At 41.6% G+C, this 6432-nt stretch overlaps 1 non-coding gene across 1 annotated transcript; it reads right to left on the minus strand.

Annotated features, from left to right (window-relative positions):
* Window positions 1-3667: 3667 nt before the first annotated feature.
* LOC148573836 (small nucleolar RNA R71) lies at window positions 3668-3774 on the minus strand. The gene has a single exon (XR_015906220.1). It is a non-coding gene; the product is annotated as a small nucleolar RNA R71 (small nucleolar RNA).
* Window positions 3775-6432: the final 2658 nt, after the last annotated feature.

The following is a 6432-nucleotide window of genomic DNA, read 5'->3' on the forward strand; positions in this document are numbered from 1 at the left end:
TTCCAACCACTACACAACTCTCTCTTACTCTTAACTCCACAAAGGGCTCTAAGTTGACCATCATTTTCAAGCAAACCATATTCAAGTGAGAAAGTAAAGCTTAAGGATAAGAATTTTACCCACTTGAATGTTGTGTTGGATGGTGACTTAGGAAGGGGTGGTCCCAATGATCTTGCAAGCTCCACTCCCTTGTGCTCTTCCTTGACTATCTCTACCTCTTTACAACTTTCTTCAACTTCAACCTCTTCCTCTTGGTGGCTTGCTTCTAATTTAATTTCTTCTTCATTGCTCACCAAAGGCATGGGAGGTGATGCCAGGGCATTTTGGCCAGTTTCACTGGCCTTTTCTTTACTGTTTTTAGGGTAGTTTCATGCATTTCCTTAGGAAATAAGCTAGTTTTGGGTAGATATTCACTTACATCTTGATTCAAGCATACATTGTGCACTTTACATGATTTCATGAGGATTTTGCATGAATTTAAGGACAAATTGGATGTTGCATTTCCCATGACTTGGACTAGAACTTTGATGCACTTTATTGCTTGATTTCAGGACAAAGGAAGCAAAGAAGAACCACATTAGTGGCTACGTTTGTTACACTAACGTTAACACTAATGTGGAATGGGAGTAACTTGCAAAGTTAATGAGAAAAGTGATTGCCAATAACACTCTCGAAGCCATCATTGCCCACGTTAAGAATCACGTTAACTAAGTTAACGTGAACTCTAACGTGGAAGTAAAGAAATGGAGCCAACGTTAGTGACACTTAACATTATCACTAACGTTGGACCAAGATCATGAGTGGCCACGTTAGAGTCCACGTTAACTTAGTTAACGTGGCCTCTAACGTTAAGAAGAAAGGGGGGAAGCCAACGTTAGTGACACTCAACATTGTCACTAACGTTGGCAAAGGACATTAAGCCACGTTAACTCCCACGTTAACCTAGTTAACGTGGAAGCTAACGTGAAGAAATAAGATGGTCGACAACGTTAGTGACACCCAACATTGTCACTAACGTTGGAAGCACACAAGCCCCCAATAAGCCACGTTGACTCCCACGTTAACTTAGTTAACGTGGAAGCTAACGTGAAGAAGGAAGGTGATCGCCAACGTTAGTGACACCCAACATTGTCACTAACGTTGGAAGGAGCCACACATGCCACCATGAACCACGTTAACTCCCACGTTAACTTAGTTAACGTGGAAGCTAACGTGGATAAGGGAATGATGAGCCAACATTAGTGACACTCAACTTTGTCACTAACGTTGGAGATGGCTAGCAAGGCCACGTTAGATGCCACGTTAACCTAGTTAACGTGGACTCTAACGTGGAAAATAGGGGCAATTTGGAACGTTAGTGACAATGGTAAGTGTCACTAATGTTCTCGAAGGTTGGCAAGCCTACGTTAAAAGAGCCACGTTAACTAAGTTAACGTGGACTCTAACGTAGGGAAGGGGGAAATTTCTCAACGTTATTAGGAAAATTGAGTCCCAATAACGTGTGCGAAGGATAAAGAGGCAACGTTAGTGGCAACGTTTGTGCCACTAACGTTGAAGTTAACGTGGCTTTTAACTTTGGTGAGGAACATTAGTGAAAAAGATGATTGTCACTAACGTTCTCGAACCCATATTTTCACTGAACGTTAACACCACTAACTTCCTGAGCCAAAGTCCCTGCCCACTTCATACTTTCTCTCTTCAAGTGAAAGCTAAGCCCAATGAAGAAGAGAACTGCTTCAAACTCAAGATCCAAAGGCCCAAGACTTGAAGAATCAAATAGAAGAACAGAAGAGTAGTATATATAGGAGTAGCTTTGAATTATTTTGGAGTTGGAAAATAGAGGAAGCCTCTTGGCATAGAACTACTCTCTGTATTTACTTTCTCTGCACTTCTAGTTTTCATCATGTATTCTCCTTCTTTGTTTTCATTTTCTAGAGCTATAAACAACTAAACCCCTTTCATTGGGTTAGGGAGCTCTATTGTAATTTGATGGATCAATACTAGTTTTCATTATTCTTCCTCTATCTTTTCTCTTGCTTTTACTTGAAAGCTTTCGATCTTCATCCAATTGGGTAGTTATCTTGGAAAAGAAGCTATTCATACTTGGATCTCTTCTGAACCTTGAAAGAGGAATGAAGAGATCAAGCTAGAAACGCTTTCTCATGCTGAACCAAATTGGGTTCGGATGGATATGTGACTATAATCCTCTCAACACTTGATTTGGGAAATGCATGTGGTATAATCAGTGACCATACTTCATCTTTTCTCATGAGCAATTGACCAAGGAATTGGCTATTGATCAAGATTTGAGAGATTGAATTACAAGAAATTGTAATTCAATCACTAAAGATTGCCAAGGAGATCAATGAGTGCATTGATTGAGGAAGAGATGAAAATGAAATTGATCCGGAGAATGCAACATCTCCTAAGCCCAATGAACTCCCCATTTCTGATCTTATCCATTCTCTTTAATTTCTGTTATTTACTTTTATGAGCAATACCCCCATTCCCATTTACAATTCTGCAATTTATTTTTAGTCATTTACTTTCAGCTCTTTAATTCTAGCATTTACTTTTCTGTCAATTACCTTCCCGCCATTTTATTTTCTGTAATTCTCAACTCAAATTCTGGATTCGCTCAACTAGAACATTCCTCTAATTAAAGTTGCTTGATCAATCAATCCTTGTGGGATTCGACCTCACTCTATTGTGAGTTTTTACTTGACGACAAATTCGGTACACTTGCCGAAGGAAATTCGTTGCAAGACAAGTTTTTCGTGCATCAAGTTTATGGCGCCGTTGCCGGGGATTTATTGTGCATCAACAATGATTAGATTGGAGGATAACTAGATTGAGCATTTTATTTTTGTTTTATTTAAATTTCTGTTTGTGTCATTTACTTTCTGTTTTAGTTAATTTCTTCCCTTCCCCCTTACTTTTTCTTTGTTATTTACTATTCATCTCACTAACCCACTAACTGTTTGATATATTGCATCACTCACACTAACAGTAATTCTGACAGATATACTTTCTGCACCTATTCTCTTTGCTTGTACTTGTTGGTTGTATGACAGGGAGAAGAAGCGGGGCTTCAACTTCCTTTGATTCTGAACCTGAGAGAACCTTCCTTAGACTAAGGAGGGAGGCAAGAGAAAAACGTGTTGTTGGTGCTGAAGAAGAGGAGGAATACTTTGAGGAATACTTTGAACCAAACATGGAAGAAAACATAGAAAACCATCATGAAGAAGAGGTTCACAACCATGGCAGAGGAGGTCGAGCAAATCATGCTGGGGAGGATAGAAGAGTTTTAGGCTCTTACATCAATCCAAACCCAGGAAACTGTGGAAGTAGCATTCAAAAGCCAACCATCCATGCCAACAATTTTGAACTGAAGCCACAGCTCATCACCCTTGTTCAGAACAACTGTTCGTTCGGAGGGAGTGTCCAAGAGGACCCAAATCAACATTTAACCACCTTCCTGAGAATATGTGACACAGTGAAGTCTAATGGTGTTTATCCTGACGCCTATAGACTGCTCTTATTTCCATTCTCACTCAAGGATAAGGCAGCCAAGTGGCTGGAGTCTTTCCCAAGGGAAAGCTTGACAACTTGGGAAGACATGGTGAACAAATTCTTAGCAAGATTTTACCCTCCTCAACGAATCAATAGGCTGAGAGCTGAGGTCCAAACTTTCAGGCAACAAGATGGTGAGACTCTATATGAAGCATGGGAGAGGTTTAAAGACCTAACAAGGAGGTGCCCACCAGATATGTTCAATGAATGGGTGCAGCTGCACATTTTCTATAAAGGGCTCTCTTATGAGTCAAAGAAGGCCGTGGACCATTCATCCGGAGGATCTTTGAACAAGAAGAAGACCATTGAGGAAGCCATAGATGTCATTGAAACAGTAGCAGAGAACGACTACTTCTATGCTTCCGAAAGAGGGAACACTAGAGGAGTAATAGAGCTAAACAATGTAGATGCTCTGTTGGCCCAAAACAAGCTCATTACTTAGCAGCTGGCTGACCTCACCAAGAAGATGGAGAGGAACCAAGTAGCAGCAATCTCCACTTCATCAGCAACCCAAGAAGGAGTGAACGAAGAAGCAGAGGGTATTCAGGAGCAAGCCAACTACATTGGGAATTCACCTAGGCAAAACCATGATCCATACTCCAAGACCTACAACCCTGGATGGAGGAATCACCCAAACTTTGGGTGGGGAAATCAACAAGACCAAAGCCTTGATCAAAGACGCCCAAATCCAAACAATGCAGCCCACCAACACTTCACATCTAGACCATATCAACACCCCCACAACAACACCTCCCCACATTCATATGAAGGTCAGAATAACCCTACTCAGCCTGACCTATCATCATTTGATGAAAGAATCTCAAGGATTGTGAATCTACTTGAAGGCATGAGCAAAGAGATTCAAGATAGTAAAGCATTCCGAGAAGAGGTGATATCCAATATGCAGAATCAAGATGCTGCCATCAAGAAACTTGAGACACAAATTAGCTACTTATTCAAACAAATTCCCCGCCACAACCTTCGCAGCAAGACTAGCTCAACACAAAAGGAGGAGTGTCAGGCTATCACCCTTAGGAGTGGGAAGGAACTGAAGGAAACCCCCCAGAAACCACAAAAAGAGGACTCAAATAAAGAGGAAGAAGAGCAGGACGAAGCTCGAGTTCCCACGTTGAATTCACAAAAAGGGGAAGGAGTGTTGAAGCCAGACACCCCAAGAGTCCCATACCCTCAGCAATTAAGGAAGAAAGGGGATGACAATCAGTTTTTGAAATTTTTGGAAATCTTCAAGAAACTGAAAATCAACATACCCTTTGCTGAAGCAATAGAACAAATGCCACTCTATGCCAAGTTCTTGAAGGAGCTCATGACTAAGAAGAAAAGCTGGAAGAACAACGAAACTGTGATACTAACCGAAGAATGTAGTGCTATCATTCAGCACAAACTACCCCAGAAATTGAAGGATCCCGGGAGTTTTCAAATCCCTTGTATTATAGGGGAAATCACAGTGGAAAAGGCTCTGTGTGACTTAGGAGCCAGCATCAATTTGATGTCAGTAGCTATGATGAGAAAGATGAAGATTGAGGAAGCTAAACCAACAAAGATGTTCTTACAATTGGCAGACAGATCGTTCAAGTTCCCGCATGGCGTCGTAGAAGATTTGCTGGTGAAAGTGGGAGATTTTATCTTCCCAGCAGACTTTGTAGTGCTGGACATGCAGGAAGAAGCCAAGGCTTCCATTATTCTGGGAAGGCCATTCTTGGCCACTGCTGGAGCTGTCATTGATGTACAAAAAGGAGATCTCACTCGGAGATTACACAATGAAAAGATGACGATCAATGTGTTCAAGGCCATGAGTTACCCACCAGAGCAAATAGGAGAGTGTATGAGGTTGGACTCACTTGAAGACATAGTGCAGGAAAGTTTTGAAGAAGAAGAACCTGAAGGTATAATAGAGGAGGAGTCTACGTTTAGTGAAGAGGTTGCAACAACAGAAAGTCAAATACAAGGTGCACCAAAGGAAGAGAACGAAAAGTCAGAAGCACCCAAACTTGAACTCAAAGCATTGCCACCCTCTCTCAAATATGCATACTTAGGAGAAGATGAAAATTACCCAGTAATTATAAGCTCATGCCTCAGCCAAGATCAAGAGGATGAACTGCTCAAAGTACTGCGAAACCACAAAGATGCTATTGGTTGGACTCTTGCTGACTTGAAGGGGATAAGTTCGGCCATATGTATGCACAAGATACTGCTGAAAGAAGATGCCAAACCATCCATTCAATCCCAAAGGAGGTTGAACCCAGTCATGAAGGAAGTGGTACAGAAGGAAGTTATGAAGTTGTGGCAAGGGGGTAATTTACCCAATCTCAGACAGCCCCTGGATTAGCCCCGTACATGTCGTCCCAAAAAAGGGAGGAATTACCGTGGTTCCCAATGAGAAGAACGAACTAATTCCTACAAGGACAGTCACAGGATGGCGGATGTGCATAGACTACAGGAAGCTCAACGAGGCTACACGAAAAGATCATTCCCCCTTCCATTCATGGATCAGATGTTGGAAAGACTAGCAGGGCACACTTATTATTGTTTTCTCGACGGTTATTCAGGATATAACCAAATAGTGGTTGATCCCAGAGATCAAGAGAAAACCTCATTCACTTGCCCATATGGAGTGTTTGCCTACAGGCGCATGCCATTTGGGCTATGTAATGCACCTGCGACTTTCCAACGCTGCATGCTTTCTATCTTTTCAGATATGATAGAAAAATTCATTGAAGTTTTTATGGATGACTTCTCGGTATTCGGAGATTCCTTTCCTAGCTGCCTATATCACCTTGCCTTGGTATTGAAAAGATGCCAATAGACCAATCTGGTCTTGAACTGGGAGAAATGTCACTT

The sequence above is a fragment of the Arachis ipaensis genome, chromosome B2, assembly GCF_059453495.1.
Source record: "Arachis ipaensis isolate K30076 ecotype BB chromosome B2, ASM5945349v1, whole genome shotgun sequence".
Taxonomy (NCBI): domain Eukaryota; kingdom Viridiplantae; phylum Streptophyta; class Magnoliopsida; order Fabales; family Fabaceae; genus Arachis; species Arachis ipaensis.